Genomic DNA, 24,567 nt, shown 5'->3' on the forward strand with positions numbered 1-24,567 from the left:
AGACTTGGCAAGTAGTCTTGGGGCTGGGGTTTTTTTTGGTTGTCCTTGGTTTTATTTTATTTTTTAAAAAAAAATTATTTGTTTTAACCTTCTCAGTTCATCTGACAACTTTGACAGTTGTTTTTCTTTCCCAGGGTACATCAGGTTAAAGTACTGTACTCCTTGCAAGTGAACCTTTCAGTGCAGGCACTGCACTCCCACAGCCATCAATTCATCCCTGTGTATGTTCAGGGTCTGGATGCAGGATCATGCTCCCAGATAGTCCCAAGGCTGTGAGACTGCTCTGAGAAATGCTTTCCTACCTCACTACCCTTCCTTTTCTTGTTAATGGAAAAACAACTTCTGTTGTTGGAATCAGTGGAGTAGAACAGTTCACCCAGTAGCATAGAACTGATGTAGTTTTACTACATCATGTAGTTTACTTTTACATATAGTGTTTTGGTATATGTTTTGGTCTTTTTGACTATTTTGAAAGGCACGGAAATATTGTTTGTCATGTAATTAAAACGATTGAATTCGAAAGTTACTTTCCAGTGCTTTCTGAACGAAACATTGTGGCAAGAAACCAGGAAGTGAAACCTGTCTACTGTTGCCATTTATGAAGCTGAATGAAATAAAAAGGCTCAGGGCATAACTGATGGGAAACCACCTAATTTATGAATGTTGAAATAAGACATTGTCACTTCTACAACAGGAGAAAGAAGATGGCCTTACATCTTGAATCGAGAAACAAATATTATGCTTACAGAAATTCATGAAAGTGGGTTGTTACTTAGAGCATACTTGATTTTCACTTTCTTTTTGACGTTTTAAGGACATCTAAAAAGTTTCCTTTAAGATAACAGGTTTCATGTTCTCTGCCTTGCTTGTAGAATGATTTAGAAAGACATTTGATGTTTAGTGTACAGTGGTGTCCTGAGTGACAAATTTATAGTAAGCTCTCTTGTGAAGTACCTAAAATGAAAACCTTAAGCCTTGATTATTAAGAGCCAAACTTCAAAGATGAATTAGCGTTTCTTTCCTTGGAGAAGGTACTGGCTGAGCAGCAGCTGTACTGCAGTCTGTGCAACATTCGAGTAAATCTCCACTACAGGGTCAACAGCAATGATTTGTATGTATCAACAATTTAATAGATCCCAAGACTTTTTGAGGACCTTTTTCTTGAATTTGGCCATGTTTTTTTTTCTTACTGCCACTGCTGCACCTGTGGACGTCCTAAGTGGTGACCCCATTTTTTTTACTGCTGCACTGAGGACTTGTCCCTACATGACAAAACTTCTTAAAATCACATAGTTGAGTGTGATGAATATACTGGTGATTTATGTTAAAATTATAAGACTTAGAGTGTACTGAGATTAAGGGTCAGGATCTTGTGAGGCCTGTTTTGGGGGTAAAGGGAAAGAAACATATCTTGCAGACTTGCAAGGATACTGTCTGGTCAATTGGAGACACCATGGGTAAGAAGGAGATGTCTTAAAGATAAACATTCAGAACTAGGAATTTGTTTTCTTCAGATAAGAAGCCTGGATAATTGAGCATGCGTGAAAGTGGATACTTTGACCCTTACCACACCAAAAGTAGGGAGAAGGGATTTGACCACCTATTCTAAGACTCATTATCATATGCCTGCCTTCTATTTAGCATAAGTTTGCTTATGTAGATGATGTAACTATATAAGATGAAAAAGCTATTGTAAGGTTGTCCTGTGGAGGTGGAGTTTTGTCCCTTCTCAGGCCCAGTGCGCTGCTTTGCTTGCTTTTATTGCTTTTATTGCCCTTTATTACCTTTTAAGATCTTTTAGTGCCAATAAAACTGTTACCAAAAACTTTTACCAGGAGTCATCTATAATATTGAGTATCAGCCTTGTCCAGCTGCTTCAGGTGGTCAGCCTGAAGGTTTTGGTTTTTGAACTGATGGGAGCACAAGCTTTTGATTAATGGGCAAAGGGGTGGCTGTTCTCTGAATGGATATTCAAACTGAGAAACAGATGTAAATGAGAAAAATTAGAAGTGTTCTGTAAGGAATATTACAGTACTTTAGCACTGATTAACAGTGTTTGGAGCAAAGTCTTTTTCATGCTTTATTTCCTTTAGATGTTCCTTTAGGTCAGTTTGTCATATGGCGTTGTTTTGGCTATAGCAGTTAGATACAAGAGCAGAAACCACTGAAAACAGACAATATATTTTCTGTATGAGAAGAACTATTCTTTGTCCTACCCTTGTATAAAATCAGGTGACAATACAAGCAAGTTAAACATCACTTAGGATTTTCCGCTGCATACTGTAGTTGCCCGGAGTGCCTGTTAGCAATTTTTCAATTGTCTTTATAAAATTAAACCCATATTCTCAATAAAGCAGTATAATGCCATGTAGGTCAGTGCAGAAGTCTTGTTTCAGTTACAGTGGGAACCTAAGTTTGGTTGTGTTCTTTAAACTGTTAGATTTATCCATGTGAGATTTTTTCAGTCCTGGGACAGATTCTTGGACTTTTAACTGATTTTTCCTATTGCTTGGATTGATTTCAGAGCCTCTTCCTATATTAGTACTATTCAGATGTTGAGGTAGTACATAACCATGCTGCAGATCAATCCAAATAGATGGGCTTGATCCAGAGTACATTTATCATTGTTACAGTGGAGTTAACTTGTGTTTCCACAGTAAAGTAATGAATCAAACTCTGAGGGCATGACTTAGCTTTTGGTCAAGTTCAGAGGTTCTGGGGAAGCCAACTAAGAACTTTTAAAAAAATCCTATATAGAGACTTGTTCCAGCAGTGGACCTTTAGGTGATATTAAGCTGTTACATTGTGTAAATAATCTTTGTGTAAATGATCACTGGATGGGTATAAGTCGTCTTCAAGGAGATTCTACATTTGCAGGATTTTTCTGGAAAAGTTAGGAAGAATCTCTGTAAGTACAAATACATTTTTATTGTGGAAATTATCATAAATAATCCTTTAGTTAATGGCACTACTTTTTTTTCTTTCTTTTTTTTTCTCAATACATTGTGTTTACACTTCCAAATTATTGCAATTGTTTGACATTGCAGAGATGCTGGCTGGTTTGGGAAGATTGTAGTTGGAAATTTATTAGTGAAGCACATCTTGGTGGATAGTATGGGGATTGAGGCAAAGGATTAATCAATTTAATATTTTTTAATTTCATTGTCAGCAAGCTGTAAGTAGGGTGTCAGATATCTTATAAAGTAAGGTGTTTTGTGACTGTGCAAGATTTCCTCTTTACCTACATCTGATAGAATTTGAGAAATGGCTGGATTTTTTCATGCCTTTTGCTATAGGATCTAAAAAGCATATAAAAGTGTGAATGTGTTGAATTCTCTCTTCTTAAGAAAATAATCTAATTTCTTTTTTCCTATTTTCTGCCCCTTCATGAAACATTGCTCATACAGAAACCACGCAGAAACCAGAACAGAACTGTTGATCTGTTGTCTGCCCTGAAGTCGTTTTCCCTTTAAATGTCATTTGACATGGTTTACATAGAAGCAGTGCTTAGTTGTTCTCAGTGTTTTTCTCACACATCACTTTTTTTTTCTTTTTGTGATCCTAAACAAGAATGTCATATCAGTCCTGAAAATACATCTTCATTTTAACATGTACTTAGCTCTTATTGGCAGTGAGGGGTAATGACAGTATGGCTGTGCGTTGGAATGGGTGTAACACTGCAGGAGATTGTAAAGAAACTAGGTAAGACCTGTAAGAACTGAACACACTGTAGTTTCAGTAAGTCTCCTGTAAACTGATGAATTAATTCCCACCTCACTGTGGCAGTAAAATATTTCACAGCTGGGGAGCTGAAAAGAGCTGTGCCGCTGAAAGAGTAAATAAATTGCTTGTTGCTTTCCATAGCTAGAGACTAAATGCACTATTTGATATCCTAGCACATTATGTTCCGCACACATTTTAGCCACTTAGTGATGAATAAATACAGATAACCTTCCCCCCTCCCACCTTCAGTGATATGCCCTGTTGCTACTAAACATGACTTTAATAACTAACTACATGAGAGATCCCATTGTTGAATAATTTTGAAATTCTGTGTTGCTCCCATAATGCTGGAAGGCTAAAGTGCAAAAAAAAGCTGTGAAGAAAACTGGATCTGGGATAATGGATGTGTGGCTTTATTTTAAAATTTATGTTCAAATTACACATGCTGTAGCAGAAAAGGAGAGAACTGAAAGCATTTTTGAACTGAAACATAAAAAAGTGCCCTGGGAGTATGACTGAAGAAGATGGAAAGATGATTTTTATGGAGTCCATTGTTCTGGTTTTAGTATAGCTGAAATTAGTTTTATACAAGGCTTAGGAAGGGTGAGTGAAAGTACAATTCGTCTTCTGTTACTGTTGGCTGAGCTTAACCTTGTGTTCAGGTTATTAAATATGTAATTACATTCCTAAAATCCACCTCTACTACAGCAAGAGAAGAGAGGAAACTAGATAGACAGCCTGTACTTAGCTGCCTGTTTATTGCTCTTTCAAAACACCCAGAAGACTGTACATAGTCTTTAAAATTTAACTTCCCTATCAGATATGGCTTAACATTTCTGCAGGGACTGCACCATTACTTGTGAGGAAAACCTGTGATATGAGACGGTACTCTGGTTTAGCTAAAATATGGCAAGCCTTGTGATTTTAATCTCTCTGTTAAAGGTTCTGTAGATGAAGTAATGTTGAGTACAGCCTTGGGTACCTTCAAAAAACAGGTTTTTGTCAGGTATTAATTAAGTTTCCATTTAAAAATCTTTCTTTAAGACAATTTTCCACTATATAGTCATACCTATTTCTGACTTCATATTACCTTCTAATATTGGTAGTGGGTAGTATGTACATAAAACCTACCTGTACATTCTTATTGATAGGTTTTTGATAGATACTATAAGAAATTCAGTAGATGTGTTTTAATAAGTGATTCAGCCATTAAGTGCAATGTTGAGGGTTTGTGAAAAGCAAAATGAGCAGCATTCTACTCACAGTCTTACTGAGCTCACTTTTTTCTTGATGGTCTTGTGTTTGACAGATCCTTCTTGCCTTGCTCTTAGAAAATCAGCAGTGTTTGAAATTAGTGTAATCCCCATCATTGCATCTTGTAAAAATCATGTATATCAGGGCGGGTATGAACTTGTGGAGATCTCTTACTGCTCTGGTTAAGTTAATGGCCATTTTCTTTCAGCTGCGTAGTATGCTGGAAATAAGAGTAATACATTTAAATTGTTAGTGCCTTTTCAGTGACAAAAATGTGGGTTTAGGCACTTAGATGAGCGGCCTAGTTTTCAGAAGTGCTGAGCTCCCAGTGGTCTCAGTATTACTGCAGCTTCCTTAGCACTCTAAAATGCATCCTAATCTTTATGCAGGTGTTCTGCTTGTACAAATGTATGCATTGTTGTTTGGATGATTCGACAGCACAAGTTTGGAAGGGTCCTGGAGTGTCTTTACTGAAAACGTTTTCAGTAGCTTCTTTCTTAGCTTTCATCACATATTTTAACATGCTAAGTATCTACAAAAAGACCTATAGGCTGTCATTGTTAAAGTGTTACTGTAATACAACAAATAAATTTGAAAGCAGAGTTCACTCTGACAAAATTAATTTAGATTACTTTTCTCTGTACTGGGACTAATGCCATTTCTGGCTTTTCCTCTTAGTCTGTAAGAATTTCCCATATTTTTCATTGCTCATAAATAAAGAGCTGAAGATGCTTGTTGGCATATTTTTACCATGATTTACTTACTGTGTAGAATATGAATTCTTATTTGAGTCCAAGTCTAATCACTCAGAGTCAAAATACGTACTTTAATAAACCTCAGCACCTAGAGGAGAAGTAAATTTTAAACTGCTGAGAGAGTTCATTTCAGTTACAATTAAAATGGATTAAATGTGAGTTAATCTAGAAAAACTCCCAGTGTATAATTGTGCCTTGGCATTAAATAAAGCCCACTTAAGAGAACAGCTCTTAAGAATTAATATCTTCCTTGCTAAAGGAGTATGAAGATTTTTACAGATATTTCACTGATCTGGCCTCATTTGAGGAAAAGGAGCTCATTTTAACAGGGTAAAACTGACTTGTAAAGATAAGCCTGCTATCCTGAGCAGCAGTAGCAAGAAAATCTCAATGAAAGAAGAGGGACTAAACAAGGTACAGAATGAACATCTTCCCTTGACAGACTTCCACATGCTCATACAAGGTAGCATCTAGACAATTTCTATGGGAAGAAGAGCAGAAAAGAGCCTTTTGCTTGACCAGCTTGTTGCTTTCATTTGTTAGAATTCTCCTGTGAGGTCCCATTATCTCCAGGGAATTTATGTCAGACGTTGTGTTCCCCTCCTGTAAGGGCTCAACACCATCATACATGTTGGTATTATGTAATCCTTTTGTCTTGCACGTGTTCATATAAGGTAACAGGCAGAATACAGCCTTGGGTGAAGGTTGGAAGGTGTATATCTTTCTGTAGCTTGCCTGAAGGCAGAGTATGTGTGTGAGCCCTGTAGAAGACTTTGGCTTCTCCTGGCCATTGTAGAAGACTATGGTGTGTCCTGGCAACTGGGATTGAACTGAATCACTTCTTCTGAGGGAAATTTCTATATTGCTCAGTGGGAGTCCTTCAGGAGCAAGATCTGAGGGCAAAGAGGAAGCTCAAAGAAACTCGCAAACCCTCCAGACATCTCTTTCCAGCCTTGAGGCATACATCACAAATAAAAGGGGCGACAACATGTCTCCTGTGAAATTAAATGTACTGTTTGCCCAAAGAGAGTGGAAATAATGGTGAAATATCATTTGTAGAAAGCAGTATACAATTAAAGAATAAGTTCCTTTCAAATGTTGTAGCATTCTGCATTTCAGTTTAGAATCATGTTGTTTTAAATGAGTGCTCCATGTTATTAGATAAGAATTTTTCATATTTTAAGAGCTGAGCTAGAAGGCAGGATTACTTTGCACTGTTCACCTGCCATGTTTCTACCCAATAAGGTGTTTGTGACAGTCAACATTTGCTTTTGAGTAGAAGGAATTAACTATGGATTAGACATAGCATTCCAGGTCATTAGCTTTTTTGAAAATTGTAGAGTATTTTATTTTAGAGAGCTTTTAGTGATATCACACATTCTTGATTATTCTTTTTTCCTTAGTATTGAAAAATACCTCTTTGATGAGGAGTTCTCACCCCATGGTAATCATACATACAGCAAAATGTGAAAATAATTGGAAGGTTTTCTGTCAGATTAGGACCCGGGGTTGGTAAAGGTGTTAAAAGCAGGAAGCACTTCATTGCCACGAAAGTACTTGCTGATAGTCAACTGCTTGATCTTAGTTACAACTGCATAAATCCAGAGTAATTCCATTGATGTGTTGGGGCTTGCTTGGGTCAACAGTGATGCTACTGATGTTTTTCAGTCCCTGACTGCTCTTAGTGACAGCAATCCAAGTGATTTTGTTCACCTATGGGGCAATTCTGAAAAGCAGAGTTCTGTCTCCTGCCCTCTTTTTAGATATATCCTCACTTTCCGGTGCTTTGTGGGATGTTGGGAAAGCTGCATACTTACATGCATTCTTGTCATGGTGCTGGCATTGCAGAGGACACAGGCAGAAGGACAGCTGTCAAAACCATACTTTTCTTCATCTGTCTTTTTAGCCATAGCATCTGAAAACCTGTTTGTCACAGGATCCTCTTCTACGAATATAATTTGCGAGGTCACATGAAAACCTCTTTATCTGTCACTCACTCAGAACCAGTATTAAATCTTAAGCTGAGTCCCAAAATGGTTTTAGAGGTTTCTGTAGGTATAACTATGAGCTGAAATACAAATAGTGATTTCTTCACTAGGACAATTCTGTGCAAACATCTAAAGGGAATATACTGACTATGTGCAGACTAAAACTGTGTGAAATCTGGTTATTTCTGTATAGATTGGTGCAAAACAGTGGAAATTTAATAAAAGGTTTTACATTATTTCAGACAAAAAAGTGTAACTTTCAAGTATTAAAAACAAATATGTGGAAAACGTGTATTTATTAATGCCTTAGTACAGTGGTTATGGACACTGTCAACAGCTTTTCCTTATAGATAGGGATTTATATAAATCAAGATTTTTCTACTAGTTTATCACAGTTCTTTGCATATTGCAGGAAATACTTTGTATAAAGTTGTAGCTCTAACAGAGATACAGCTGAAAACTGAGCTTATTAATTCTTCTAAGTTAGAAAATCATGTTTATGTAAAGACTTAATCATCCTGTAGAACAAGAACATCCTGGCATAAAAGTTCAGTAGTAGGATTTTGTAGGTTTTTATGTTGAAAAAGGACTCGTTATTTTACCAGTGGATGATAAGAACAGTGAAATTAGATATGTTTAGCTGATGAGAGGAACATAACCTCTGCAAGAATGTCCTTGGGCATATACTAATTTTGTTAACTAAAGCAAACAGAAGTTTTAAATTATTTTACTATGGATATGATGTAGAGGCACGATAATCAACCCACCAAAATGCCCCACCACATTGGTGGAATTACTCCAGATTTATACAGTTGCCTTTGGCATACAGCCCTGCTTTCTACATGTTCACTGTGCCACATTTGGATGTCGATGGAATTTTACATTGAACTTCAGTGTTGGTTAAAGCTGATCTGCCTTTATCACCAAAGTAAAAATTGCATGGGCCAAGCAGTTTATTTCTTCTTACTGAAATATTTTGGTCAGTAATCTTCCAAGGACATTGACAGCTATTACACTTTATTTATTTGTTTCAGTATTCATATTTAAAGTCATAAATTGTGAGAAATTCTAGAGTTTATTTGGTTTGAGGTATATGTAGTGAGTTAAAATAAACATGTTCTCCCTGTGAACCATGCTACAGGGAGTAGGTGAATTTATATTTTACAAGTAGGGTTTTACTTGTTTTGATTGTCCCTCTTGTGATGAATAATAACTTCCTATACCATTTCTATTGTTAAACAACAATAGCTGGATATTTTAAAATACTACTTCAAAGAAGTATAAGCCTTTATTTAAGGCACGAGAAACCCATCCACCTTGTAGTCTGGTGGAAACCTGACCTTTGCCAAGGACAACAAACATATAGGGATATGGAATGTAAATACCTCTTACATCCAGCACTTCAAGGCAGGCATGATTCTGTGAAGGACACTGACATTCCATTGTGCTAGTAAGTGTTAGTTTTGCTGTCCATGAAGGGAACACAAGCTGCAGTTACATGAGTCAGGATAAAAATTCCAAAAGCTAGTTATTTATGTCCTCATGGAGGACATAAACTGATTATCATTTAGGGTGCAGATAAGCCTTTCCCCTGGCTACAAAGTCCTTCCTAGTTTCCCCTGTTACTAAGCCATCATCAACCATCACCAAAGGGGGTCAAGTCTTTGGAAAATCACTGTGAAAGGTGGCACATCTTGTCTGGCACAGCAACTTCTAAAGCATGTTCTCAGCAGTGTGGTACTTGTGTCTCGGATGTGCATGTGATGCAACCCCTATTTAGTGCTGGAATGAACTTGACAGAGTACTTGCCTGTCTGTATGTAATGTAGATATTACCATGTGATCCCTCTGGCACAAGGAAGGTCTTGTCCCACAAAAAATATCACCTCTGCATTCCCATATGAGAGCTAATGATGACTTCAATTTGCAGAAGTTAGAGGTTTCACACCAACTTTGACCGTGCTGTTGCCATTTTGGCTGTGCTGCTGGAGACCATAGTCTCATTACAATTGTCTTTTCATTTGTTCCTAGCTTCTGATTTTCCACCCTTCCTTCTTCTGGCTTTTTGTTTTCCAGAAGAGCTCTGCACACTGATTTATTCTGACAAAAACGGATATATGTTCATATCTGTTCATATTGTTGAAGCAGACAAACATGGAATAGTTGCTATTAAACAACAATATTAGCAACATGGAGCAGCTATGCATCACTTGTTTCAATTTTCTTCAGAATATATATATGTGTGTGTATATCTATCTATCTATCTATCTATCTATCTATCTATCTATCTATCTATCTATCTATCCATCTCTCTCCTTGGGTCTTGAAAAGATTCAGCAGAATAACAGTGGATACTCAAAGTGAGCACCCCAGTCTAGTTAAAGATGTCCCTGCTCGCTGTAGGGTGGGTGGACAAGATGGCCCTTGAGAGTCCCTACCAACCTGATGGATTCTATGGTAATCAGAGCATGTTAATTGCTGTGTGTTTTTGTGGTCTTATCTGTGAGTGGCCAATAGAAAAAGGCTAGAAAAAAAAAATAATCTGAAATAATATCAGCTACAGCCAGAGTTGTTTGTGATTAAGTTTTAAAATATGTTTTTTGCTGTATTATTTTTGAGATTCTGTTGTACCTATGGAAGACAGAACAGAGATGTTTAGAAATAGTTTTCATTTCAGATCTCCACTGTCGATGCCACCCAGGTGTAAGAATGTGTTTTAGCTTGAACAATGCTGAGCATTGCATTATAGAGATATGTTTATGCATTATAGAGATTTTTTTAACTGCAACTGCAAAGCAAATGGGGAAAAAAAAAAAAGCTTTTACTGTATATAATTCTTCATTCTTTATCTACAGGCTACCCATTCGTTAAGTAGCACTCTTTGTGGAGCTTTGGGAGCCCCTTTCCAGTGACTTATCCAGTAACATTTTTAAATTCTGTTTCCTGGAATGTAGGAAACTTCTAATATTTCCAAGAGTAACCACGCAGATTTCATCAGGTGTGAAGTGCTATTAATTCCTACGCTCTGCTTCCCAGGGTGTTCAGTACTTTCTGTGGGGATCATTACAATGTTCTTGTGTTTGTCCAGTAGTGTAACTGACCAAGGGTGACTTTTTGCCCTGTGATGCTGTTTGTGGTTTTCCTTGGTTGGCTTTTGCTTTGATAAAAATGAGAAATGAAAGACTTACCCTATTGCAAATCTGCTAGTGGAGTTTCACTAGTGTGAGCTGGACTCCTTGGGTATGTGTGTTGTTTTCTATGAATCAGGCTTGACAGCCAGCTTTACTTGCTGTGCAGATTCCCAGCCCAGGCTGTGCTGTGCACAATTGTGAAAATGGAGGGAGGTTGATATACCCTTGCTGAAGGCTCTTCTTCCACACCTCAGCTGAGGTAGCACTGAGATTTACCTGAAGTGGCCATCTTTTATCAGAGGGACCAGAGAGCAGCTCCATATAGAGCAGCAGAATGCCCTGCTGCACTCTGCCAGCTGTGGTAGCTAGGTGTGGGGGCACGTGCTTTGGAATGACTGCTCTTCTCCCTTGTCAGGTCAAGTGTGACTCATGGCTCCACAGGACTGTCTGGTGGGTGTCAAGTCAGGTAAAATAAATAATCAACTACTTCAATGAAATAACAGGTGAAGTGGGGAATAAAACCCGAGTTGAAGATGGATCACAGACCTTTCTTATTGTGTCTGCTTCCCAGAGGGCTCAGAGTTTTTCAGATTAAGCATAAAATGTTTTCTCCTGGAGAGGAGCTAAACGGAGAGTATCTCTTCTACAGTGCTAATTTCATATAGTAGTGTAGCATGCACAAAGCTGTAACATATGCAGTAACTCCAGCCCATACCTAGCGCATGCTGATTTTAGACAAGTGGCGTTGTGTCACCTTTCTCTTTTCTTGTTCCTCGGAGATTTTGTATCTCTGAATAATGTGAGCTCTCTGTAATAAGAATTATTCTTTTCCCTTTTTCTCTGATTCAAATTTGCATACTTTTTAAAAAATGTATATACAAATAGGTTTTGCCTCTCAGTTTCCTGGTTGTTTTCAACTGTGGCCAGGAAGGTGGCAGATGTTCTGCACGATTTCTTGGAGGAGTGCTAATTTGTGGCCAAACGTGGCAGAGCCTTGTCACAGCAAGTGGCTCGGTATTTTCTTTCTTCAGATGCTGCTGTTGCATGAAGGAGTATAGAAGAGTAACCTGGAGGGAGTAGTGAAAAAGAGTACAGGTCAGCATTGCACCAATGCAAGGTGGAACTCAGGCTGCATGTTAAAAGGCGTCTTTATTACACTGTGACAACAGAGTAAGATGCTATTTGTTGCCACCTACTTTCAACTACAATTACAGCATTTTAAAAGACAATAAGCACAATATCAGTATCTGTTTCATTATTTGTTAACCTCTGTATTTTTTCAAAGGACTGAGGAGGACCAATTTCACACCTTATTGTAATATTTCCAAATTAATATTATTTTTTTTTTCCTTAAAAAAAAGGCATCTTACTGACATGCATTCAAGGCTCACATAAGTAAAACAGTTGAGCTATTACGCCCCTGGTATTTTGAAGTTCTGTGTTGACTCTTTCCAACATACATTGATTGGGATGTTAGCTGCTGCTGAGTGAGAATCTTCTACAGCTCTCAAACTCCACTGAATTGAAGGTCCAGTGATTGCAGTGTGCTCATGATTATCTAGAGAATATGCTGCACTGAAAAATTCTTGAACTGGTGGTCTGGGGTGAAGTTAGGACTTTCCTGCATAGATTATTTCTGTTTTGAAGTCAGTTGGTCAAACCTACTGAATTTTTTTACTGTTGTACTTGAAAAGTTACAGGGGATTATTGCACAGACATTTTAACTTTGCTGCTGATTTGGATTTTGACTGAAGCACAATGCATAACAGATTTCTACATTTGAACTGTTCCTCTCCACCTCTAGACAATGAGATGCTGTAGCCTAACCAAAGTCAATTTAATTTGGTGTGGTCATATTTTGTCATTTCCTTTAAAGATTTTTGGAATAATTGAGACAAATAGTTAACGTTTGGCCAAATTTAAGTTTTAAATAATTCCTTTTATAGTTTGAATTGCTTTGATGCTTTTTGCTGTCTTAACCTGTAGCCACAGTCATCTGCGTAAAGCAGAAGCAATGATTCTGGTTTTATTTACACTCAAAGGACTTAACCCTGTGTGTCTGCCTGGCCATCTCCCTATCTCAACCCCCTCCTTCATACAGTAATTTACACTTCAGCTACTCAGTGATTCCTTTGTTAGTATTATTTTCAGTAATCACAAATGGCCATCCCACATGGTCAATGTCAGGGTCAGTAGCATTTAGAAAGAAGAATAACTGGTCAGGGAGTCTATCCATTAATATATTTGTGATGGATTCTACTTTTATCTGAGATTTCCATCAGGATGCTCCAGCATTTAACATGCCATGCTTATGTTTCTGATACAGGCATGTTTTAATGTTAATGACAGGATGTTGGGTCACTGAACTTAGGCTTTCATTATTTCATAATAATCTTCTACACAATCACACCAGTAAAATGACAAATGACTCTGCAGAGGAGTCTTGAGAAACAGCATAGTAAAACTATAAAACTTTTAGAATAAAATCTAAAAGAACTTTATTTTCCATTGAAAGTGCAGATGGATGAACATGCTGAGCCAAGTACTAGTGCCCTAGTAAGAAAGCAGTACAGCATGTGCATCAGAGAAACTTAGGCCGACTGGCCTTTTGAATTATTCTCCAAGTGTCTGTGGAAAGAAATTTATTTCTGTCTTGTAGCACCTGTCTTGCAGGGCATGCTAGCCTTTATCTAGTTTGCTGTGCCTCACTGCTGTCAGTATGGGACCCAGCTTCAGATAGGTCTGGCAGGCTGTTGAGGAGGTCTGCAATAGGAATGTCCTGAGTTGCCCAGTAGGAAAAGCTGCCAGGCTTGTGTCAGGAGATGCACTGTCAGGGACTTTAAGCACTTGCCTCCTGTCCAGAGTCATGAAGCTTTATGTATCTATACCACCCCTTTTTGTTACAAAATACAGCTATATGTGGCAATGCTTGCTTTTCCCTCAGTATCATATGATCTTGCTCTAGTTCCCAGGGGTGGAGATGCCAGGACACTCAACTGTGAGACCCCACAGTACATCCAGCTCCACAATTAGGCTGCTCTGGATTGAAAACAGAGCCTAAGCATTTCTTAGAACTGCTACATTGGCCAGGTGCCTTTTAATGTGTCATTTAGCTGTGGATGTTTCTAAAATTTGGTCTCACAATCCCTAAATCCTTTGTGTTTCTATGACTAATTGTGTAAGATTGCTTGTATACTGGCAGCTTGGATGCAGACTCTGGAGCAGAAATGCAAGTGCTCAGGGGACATGACTGGTTAGGAACAGAGATGTCTAAAGATTCTTTAATGAGCATTCAATCTTTTGTCTCCTGGGTCAGCTAATGAGTTCTTTTTGTGAAGTGAAACTCATCTGATGTCAGTTGACATAACTTCATGTATTTTTCAAGGGATTTTTGCTCTAAATCCATCTTATAATACAAAGCAGTAGTGAGATTCTTGCCTCAATGTGGTGTTTCAAGTAATATGACAGTTGCAGCTCTAGCATACCATCTGTGAGATTCAGAAGCTAGTGAATTGTGAAGGATACATCAACCCCTTGACATCTAGGATATATTTAATCAGTAAAGAAGAATAATAGCTTCTTTTTTGTTTGTTTGGGTTTTTTTTTTTGGGTTTTTTTGTCCCACTGGTAAAGTCTGTGTATTTTGGCCTCTAAATAAAAAGATCACATTTACAACTTAATGTTGAGGTACCTTGGTGCAAAATGGTTTTAACCAGTTTCCGCTCTTGTGTTTTCTCCTTCCCAGATGGCATTTTTAAAAAAGGTTAGAGATAACAGAGAAGGTCTAAATTAGATTATCTTTCACAGATAGGTATTGCATGGATGAAAAAATGTAATCCAAATCAGGAGTTTATGAACAGAAGCACCTGTACTGTAAGAAGGCATGTACTTGCATTCAGATATTTGAAATAATATTTTCAGGTGTTTAATGGCATAGAGGAAGGTGGCAGAGTTGCACAGATGTGTAGATCTCAACCATAAGAAATGCTATTAAATCAGTTTTAAAGCAATATAATTATGCATGTCTTGCCCTAATGTGAGTGCTGTCATCTCATTTCAGTATGAGGTCTACAAATATGAAGATTTAGCGACATCAAAGGGTGTCCCTGGATTCACTGAAGTGCTTTGAGACGTTGCTCTTTCACTGCCCAATGTCCAGCTTCATGCATTTCTGTAGCTATGTGGGTTGAAAATCCTGCTCAGGACCACAGCTCAACCTAGAAACACAAAACTGATCCTCATCTGGATGTTCTGGAGCTACCATAGAGACAGACAGGTCTAGAGACAAGGGGTAACAAAGAAACAGTGGTGGAGAAAATGGGCAAGAATGGGGGTCAAAGGACAAAATACACTACAGAAAAATAGAGTAAAACTCAGAGCTGTGTGTAGTTGTGTATGTACGCAGTGCAGCTGTATTGAATAAGGCAAGCTTTATCAGTAACTATTATGGACAGAAGTTCATATGGACAGATGGGTGAAACATTGCCTCTCTCTTGCCAGCCATTAAGTTCTTGACTTTAAAGCATGAGACCTGCAGATCTTTGCAAAGATGTGTATATTTTTTTCATCTAAGTAAAAAACAATGTCATTATTCCTGTGATTCTTAGAAATAATTGGCATGGTTTAGATTTGTGGGTTTTTTTAAAGAGAATCAAACTCAGATAATCTACTGAGGACACTGTGTAAAACATCACAGTCTGATAAAATCATGGAACCTTTTTAGTGGTGACCATGCTATGTACCATGATCAGATTAAATTTAAATGACTCTGCAAGTCGTATGTAGTTATCACTAGATCTAACTCCTGTCTGAACTAGGATTTTCATTTCAGGCAAACAAATTAAAACTGTGCTAATTATAGAATACTTTTTGGGTATATGTAGCCTATGTTTCTTTCTAAGATACTTCTTGGCTGCAGTCTGAAAATTAAATGCTTGCATATTTGCCTGCATAAAGATGAAGGAAAGGTTTGTAACATCTGTCTAATTGTCAGTGGCATTTTAAATATGGATTGCGATCCTGATTCACATACATTTACTCATATAAAGAGGTTACAGTGAGAAATGCTTAGGTAAGAATCCAGAAGTATGTAGAGTCTGTGGTAGGTATTGTTACTAGCAAGAGCTCTGGTGAAATATGGGTGGTCCTGTTCTAGGTATTTTTAAAGCAGATTTGCAGTATTCCAAAAGTAACACCTTGAAACAAGTCTGGGCAGCATTGAAAAGGTAATATCCTTCCTTAATGCTTTACAAAATAATTTGCCTTTAAACTGGAGACATACAGTCTTGCTAGAATCTGCATGAGTTTTAACTCATGTTAATGGAGGACATGATAAAAGTGAATCTGGACATATCTGGAGATTTACAAAAACACCTGAATTTGTAGGCATTCATAGTGTTAAATAAAATCTGATTCCATAACACAGTGTAATGGGCTGTCCCTTAACATACTGCCTGTTGCAGTTAACCCCAGCAGGCAGCTCAGCCCCACACTGCATTCACTCCCTCTCCCCAGCAGGAGTCACTTGTGTTCCCCCTCTGTCCCTTGCCTACTCCCAGGCTAGTCGCCAGGGTGGCAGCATGAGAAGCAACAACTGCTCAGCAGTAATGAAAACATTTTGTGTTATCAACGTTGTTCTGATAACATAGCCAAAGCACATCACCCTACAACTTAATGCCAGCCAAAACCAGTACAGTATCATACTTTCATACTGATAATGCAAGAAATATCTAACACATAAAGTAAGAGGATGTAAGTCTGCACTGACAGTGGCATTTATGGGAATTTCCCCCCCCCGCATGAAGAAGGATAAAAGTTACTAATTATTTCACAGCTCAGCAAGTCCCTTTCTCCCCTCACTAATGACATTTAAATTGTGGATATATATAATTTCCTTTGAAACCTACAAAGTTTGACAGAATTCTAATCAAGTGAAATAAAAGAAGAAACTAATTCCCTTTTAATGTTCTTGTATGCTTTCTTTCCGACATCTCAGACTGCAGATCATTGTGATCCTAAATCATAACAATTCCTACCTACCTGGATTTGCATGGAATCCATAAAATGTTTTAAAGTAGAGTTGAAACATGTTCAACAAACATTTGTATCTGTTCCTAAGATTGCTTTAATTTATATACCTCATGATTCATGTAGGTGTAGCAACTAAATCTGCATGAAACAGAAGTCTTTGTTGAAGTGTGACACCATGAACATTTTTAAGGACTCAACGAAATAAGTCAGCCAGGATAGTATTTTGTATTTTACTTTTCAGAGGATGTATTTACACGACTAAAAGTTTTTTCTCTTCACTCTTCACTGATTCACTTTAAAATAAATCATTGAGCACTTCTATTCAACAGACATGGTAAAAAAAAAAGTCTTGAGCAAGAATCTGATTTAATTCAGACCTTCCTTTTTTCTTAAGACTTCCAGTAGCAGTGGGAACTCAGAGGTATTCAGTGGACCTGAAAGAAAGATGACAGACATTTTTGTACTGACATGTGTTTAATCTTTTGAGTGCTGAGACATTAAATGATATATGAAATATATGATCCCATTGACTGTTTTTTTTACTATACACATTTCATGAGTGTCTGGGAACATGGGATCATGGAACAGATCCTTGTAGATGCCATACTAAAGTACATGGAGGACAGGGAGGAGATTCCAGACAGCCAGAATGGCTTTACTAGGGACAGGTTCTGCCTGACCAACCTAGTGGCTTTCTATGACAAAGTGACTATGTCAGTATATAAGGGATGACCTATGGATGTGATCTATCTGGACTTCTGCAAGGCCTTTGACACTGTCCCCCACAACATCCTGCCTCAAACTGCAGAAAGGCAGATTTAGACTGGATATCAGGAAGAAGTTCTTTACTATGGAGCACTGGAACAGGTTGTCCAGGGAGGTGGTTGAGATCCCTTCCTTGGATATATTCAAGGTGAGACTCAGTGATGCCCTGGGCAACCTTGTCTAGTTGAGGATGTCCCTGCTGACTGTGGGGAGGTCAGACTAGATGATCTTTGGACGCCCCTTCTGGCCTGGACCATTCTGTAATACTATGATTTTGTGATGTGCACCCTTAGAGCAGCGCAGTGCTATGGGGTAGAGGCAGTCATCTCTATACTCTCTGGAGGTGGTGGTGGGAACATCAGAACCCTGGCTCCAATTCTTTGAAGAACTTCCTCTTTTCTGAAAGAGGAATAAGGTTTATGTAAATGCCTGCTGCCAATGCTGTTCTAAACAGCATCCCTTCTGAATTGTTTTGTTGAGATCTGCGGCTGAAACTGCTGAAACTGAAGTCTGTAGATACTCACATTTGGAAGCAGAGCAGGAGCACTGCATTTCTGCTGTGCAGAAATGTTTTATCTGAATGATGGGATCCTTCAGACTCCTAGCCTGCTCTTTGCTGGCTTACATAGGATGCCCAGATGTATAACCAAACACTCTTCAATATGAAAGCTTAGACGCTCTTAACTGTGCTCCCATTTAAGCATAAGTGCTTTGATTCTGCTGTGAAAGTGGCCTCTCTCTACTTATACACACACATATATATAAAACAATGCCTGTAGATACATAACTTCTGTAGATACTTGGTTTCTTTTTCTAAAGAGCCTGAGGCTCTTCTGTACAAAGTAGCTCTCAGTACTGAATAATTCTCCCTTTGCCAGAATGTGTGCTGTGCTCTCTGCATATATCTATAGGCATGTTATGACTGTTGTTTTGAATATGTGTTTTGAATGTGTATTAGAGATGCTTGACCTGACAGGAAACAGTTATCATGTACCAAAAAGATGCTCACAGTGGAAATTCATCTGTGTTCCCCTAGGGAAGTGAGATCTTCCCAAGTGATTGTTTTGTCCTTGGCTTTCATTTACAGGTCTGCCTAGTTCCCCCCAGTGTTTGTGAACAGCGCTGTTGTCAGAGCAGATCCTAATAGGTCTCCCTAGCTAGATGCCAGTGTTCTTGGGCCATGCACTTTATATAAGTAGAGGCATTTAGAAATGGGTTAGACATACTAGCTTTATCTCTTGACTGTTTTAAGTTCTCCTCCAAAAGTGAAGTGGTGGGGGTGGCAGTGAGAAAGGGTAAACCAGGACAGGGAATTGAATGCAAGGACATAAGAAGAAAAGCTGCAGGACTGCTGTTGCTTCTGCCTCTTCCTATACAGTCAATGGGAGATGGAGCTTGGGTCATGTAACTGCAGCTTCCACATTTCCTTGGGTTTTGTGGAGGCTACCACTCTTTTTTGTTTTGTTGTTCTACATGTTCCCTAAGCACAGGCACTCTGTTGTTACTCTTCCAGGCTTGGAACAGTGTAACCTGCAGGTCCAACTGCTGCAGCCGCTACCTCAGGCTCTGCACCGGTCATTAACATTTACTTCTGGAGCTTCACCTCCAGGGTGGATTTACACTTTACCTAGTAGCTGTCAAGTGAGGATTAAAGGAAACAATCAAATGTAGATTAAACATGGGTTTCTTGCTTAATTTAGCCTATATTATACACAGAAGCTGACTGGTTTATTTCTTCTCTACTGTGACGCATCCTTTGGTTCTGGGTCAGCAGCATCTGTGGTGGCTGTCACCTGTGTAAAGCACTTTCCCTGTGCACATGCAGTGATATAAAGTGCATAGCCCAGGTTACCTGCCTTTCAGGAAAGCCCTATATATCAGCCTGTCTTCAGCTTGTCATTTCTCTTCATGTGTCCTTCCCTTCAGTCCCCCAGATGTTGCAGAAAGCAGCATTGGAGCTTGGACTGTTTTTCAGTTGTGCAAGTTATTTATTTCCAAACTTAACACCTTTTTCAGAGAAAACAGAAAAGCCAGTTTGTGTTGAAGTAACCTTACTTATTACTTACTAGCTCTTAATTACTGTGGTGGGTGTTTTTCCCTGACAAATTGGTAGTTGTTACTGCTCTTTTAGTGGAAGGAGCACAGTTCATTACACTGTGAGAATGAAAAGCAGCTGTTAGACATAAAAATAGAGGCAGTTCATAAAGGCAAAACAGAACTCATATTTTATATATACACACCACTACAGACATAATTGTCAAGTTTTGCTTCTGTTATCTCCTTTCTGTGAAATTTTTGTCATGCTTTCAGTTGAACAGACTTTTTTTTTAATTATTTTCCATGTGAAAAATACAAGCTTGAGATTCTCAGCATGGGTACTTCTGTTGTCTAAGTCCTTCTTTCTTGCATGTTGCCTTCTGCTGGCTTGGCTATCTTTGGGGTTTTTGTGCCTGAGTGGAGACATGAAAATTGTTAGGGAATATGCACCTAGCATTATGAAACCTTCATCTCCTCTATCTGCAATTGCTTCCATCCTGCACAGGAAACCTCTCATAGAATTGCATAGGTCATGTGGTTTAAGTGCTAAAAACAAAGGCAGACATGCTTGTGGGAAAGGTGAAACTTCTGTGTAGCAGTTTTGGAGAAAGCAACTATCTGTTTCAGAGAGGTTACTGTATGGATAAGAACTCATTGTGTTGACAGAATCAATCTGATGAGCATAGTAGATTTTTTTGAAAGGCTACTTCTTCCATTTGTCTAGGTGTTTACACTTTAGAATAGAGATTGGGCAGAAAGATTAGTATGTTTTAAGCACCAGAGAGTTCCTGTTTTGTAGTACATAGTATTCAACTGTGTTAGCAAAACCAGAAAATAGTATTTTTCATTTTTTGTGCCTCTCAGCTGTCACATCCTTAGTCAGAACGTTTTACCCTTCCTTGGTTTCAAGTGTGTTTTGCTTCATCCCATATATTTATACATTTGCCATCAAAGCCATAGCTGTATGCCACACACATTCTGATAGAGGAAGCCATAAGCATCTTGCCTTGATCCCATGTTGGATTTGATTAGGCATGAGTTTTTTGATGTTTAGCTCCCATAAAGCCCAAGAAGAGGTGATGCTCATTGTAACATTTGTTTCTTCAGACTCATGTTTTTATGCAGGAAGCACATTGAATGTTTCTCCATGTCTTGCTGCACATAAACCACTTAAGGCTTCAGGATCAGTTCTGCTATCACTAGGCTCTGGTTATAGCTGGCAGATTGAGAATTAGCTCCTAGAAAATTTATTTACCTTTAATATTAATCACTGTAGGGCAGTAGTGATGGTATTATGACTTCTAGCTATCTGTATCTGCTAACATAGGTAATTGTAATAACTTGACAGCCACGTCCTCATGCATGAAGATAGAACTGGGAAGGGAGTGGGTATATGTTAAGACATGCTTTGGGGTTTGCCTACCTAATAATACCACTGAGAATGGGCTTTCTGAAGGGGATATATTCTGGTTAGAGACTTGATGGAAGCTTTGAATATTACATTTAATAGATTCTGTAATACTGAATCCAAGCTCTTTCTGGGCAGTCCTTTTCTGGTAATCCACGTGGTAGATGTATCAATGTCTGTGTAAGGTAAATTAATGATGCTGAGAGACAATTTCAGATACCTTTATTTTGATTCTTAGAAATGTTTCCTGTTTCCAGTCAGTCAGTTATGAATCAGCTTTCATGCACTTGTTCTCACAGAGATGCTCTTCTTTACATTAATTAGTTGCTCTTTCTTTTGAAATTTTGTCAGAGGCACGCTACATGCATCTCAGTTTTCTTTTTTATGACCTTCCTGGTTGGATTCCTCTACCTCATTGTTCAGTTTGAGAACTGCTGCGAGGAGCCTAGGACATGACATCTTATTTCTGGCTGCAAAATAATCTCTTCTTTTTGTGCTTTGGCTTACTTTATAAGGTAGGGATGTTAAATCAATCATAAATGTTTATTAACTGCACATTTAGAATAAAATAGGATTAACCAGGTTGGAAAAGACCTTTGAGGTCATCGAGTCCAAACTATCATCCAACACTACCTAATGCAACTAAACCATGGCACCAAGTGCCCCATCAAGTGTCTTCCTAAACAACTCCAGTTATGGTGACTCCACCACCTCCCTGAGCAGCCCATTCCAATGGCTAACCACACTTTCTATGAAGAACTTCTTCCTAACATCCAGCCTAAACCTCCCATGGCGCAGCTTGACAAGTATATGTGATTACAAGAAAGAGATTTCTAATTTAGAGGTTTGTAATTGAAAGCTATACCTTCTTGTTCATGGTTGCACTTCACTTAATCTGCTCAGATGGGAAAAAATTGAGCCTTTTAAAAAGTGACAGTCATTAACCTGGCATCTCATAAATAAATGTTTTCATTTTGTCTTGAACCATCTGTTCTTAGTATAAGACAATTGTGTTAATGAAAGAACTTAATGTACCCTAGTATTGTCTAACAGTCTTGTTTGTTAGACCTGGCTGTTCAATTGTAACAACTTATTTAAAATACCATTTACTAAGTTGTAGAGGAAGGAAGATCCCGTGAAGTGAAAAAGTTCTCAGTTCTTTAACTGATACATCTTTGCACTGGGTTGTGCTTAATAAAAATTATATCTGGAAAATCTATCCTAGTGATTAAAAAGATGACTGTGGTTTTCTATTAAAAAAGGGAAATGCTATGATAAAATTTAGAAAAATGCAAATATGTATGAATGCTCTGTAACTCGTATAATTGGTATTCTGACCTTAGTGCAGAGTCTTAATGTGTGACATACCTTAAAAATGACTAGAAGTACCTAATTTTCCCCTGAGGATAAAAATTTTAAATCTTCACCATGTTTTTTTCCCCATTGATGTGTATTTTGTACTTGCACTTGATACACTATGTATGGTAAGGCTACACTTGGATTTATATTTAGAGGTTACAGACTTCTGGTTTGCATATTAAAGAACTGGCATAAGCTGCTTCTGCATGCTTCACTGAGCTACATTAATGTATGAGCTGCAGTCTGGGCCTTGAGCCAAGATTCATCTCACATGTGTATGTCTTTGTGCAAGGGCATACCTTCATTTCTCAATGCATGTCTTCAAGTTTTATGGGGTTTCTTGACAAAGACATAAGATTAATTCCAGCTGGCTTTGGGTACTTACCTGGAACTGATGCTTCTGCTCCACTTGGTGGAATTGATATGAAGAGTATATTATTTAATATAACTCTCTAATATTCTTGAATTAATATAATGTTTTATTCTTTCTTGCATTTATTCTCTCATTTTTGGCCTCTGGCTTGGAGCATTTGATGTATGACTATGTGAAGGGTGAATGATCAAAATAAACTGGTTTTCTTCTTATGTTCTGTCTTCACATGTTCTGTTTTCCACAGGGTAAAGATCTATTTTGTGTGACCTGCCTTAAGTGGTCTGGTTTTCAGGGGGGTTGGACTTGCTGATCTCCAGAGGTCACTTCCAACCCCTAGCTTTCTGTGATTCTGCATTTGAGAGAAAGGAGTGAGTTACAAATCTCTCTTTTAGCGCAAGCCTTTCAGATTTCTGTATTAAATGAATACACACTCTTATCTTTAAAGTCCATGCTTTCTAGATTATTTAGTGAAATAGAATATTTTAACCCCATATGCCATATTAAAATGTGCAGTATTGTTGCTTTCTTCTTTTCAGTTCTTCATTGCTTTGTAATGAAGATAATTTAGTGTATACTTGTGTTTGAGTTGTGTCAATATTTCCATTTGTACAAAGATTCATTAGGAAAGGAATTTTAATTATGCATGAAGAAGGTGATGGTTCTACTAGTGAATGGACTTTGAAATAACCTAAACAGTGATTTTTCTAGGATCCTTTTTAATGTATTTGTATTTTTAATATATTTGTAAGATGGCAAAATGTGAAACAGTTGTTTGGAACTCTAGGAGTATCATATTAAATGCCCTTAATACCTTTGCACTAATATTATAATTTAGTTATTACAGGAAGCTAGGGTTTGAGTTTTGTGATTTATTTCTTTACTTGACCAATGTAGCCTGTGTGGCAAGTCTTAGAGGAATAATAAGTATACCTTCTATAACCTCACGTTGTGGAGAGTTTCCTGTACTTACACTACCATTATTATTATTTTGTATTATTTATTGCCATTGACACTTAGATTAGAATTGTTAATTCTGTGTCCTATTATGAATGGGAAAAAGAGGGAGAATATTAATTTAATACATCTGTGTATTTTCTAGTGAGGTTTATGCATTTCATCCTCTTTAGCGCTATTGATTCTGTAACACTTGGAAGTATAGCCCAGGGAAGATTTTAATTGTGAAGTGAAATTTTCAGCTGAAGTTTGTTTTTCTCTGCCACCAAGAGCTAAAAAAGTCCCTTGTGGAATTGGTGCTGAGATAGGTTTTATAAGGACTGAATAAACTGAAGGAATCAAGTGGTACTAGGCCTCTCTGACAACTTATACCAAACTTGCTTTGCCAAATAGCTTGTTTCTCAGTCACTGGCATTAGCTAAAAACTTGCACAGAACTAATCCTAGTTGCACAGTAGTTTTTATTGTACAGAACGTTTTGCTTGACCTTTTTACAGAGAAGGGCTGATGGGAGATGTGGTGGTTGGAAGCTGTCTGGGGTCCAGTGACCATAAAATAATTGAGTTTTCCATATGCAGTCAAGCTAAGAGGGGCAGCAACAAAACCTCCACTCTGGACTTCCAGAGGGCAGACTTCAGGCAACTCAAGGAACTAACTCAGAAGATACCTTGGGAAACTGCCCTTAAGAAGAAAGGGGTCCGGGAAGGCTGGACCTACTTCAAGAAAGAAATCTTGCAGGACAGGAACAGGCTGTGCCAATGTGCCGGAAGATGAGCTGCTGGGGCAGACGGC

The 24,567-nt window shown here is 38.1% G+C and overlaps 1 protein-coding gene across 2 annotated transcripts in view; it reads left to right on the plus strand.

The window, feature by feature from the left end:
- Positions 1-24,567, plus strand: part of PARP8 (poly(ADP-ribose) polymerase family member 8) — a 123,044-nt gene that overhangs the window by 1,794 nt on the left and 96,683 nt on the right. The window lies entirely within an intron of this gene.

Source organism: Dryobates pubescens, chromosome Z (assembly GCF_014839835.1).
Source record: "Dryobates pubescens isolate bDryPub1 chromosome Z, bDryPub1.pri, whole genome shotgun sequence".
NCBI lineage: Eukaryota > Metazoa > Chordata > Aves > Piciformes > Picidae > Dryobates > Dryobates pubescens.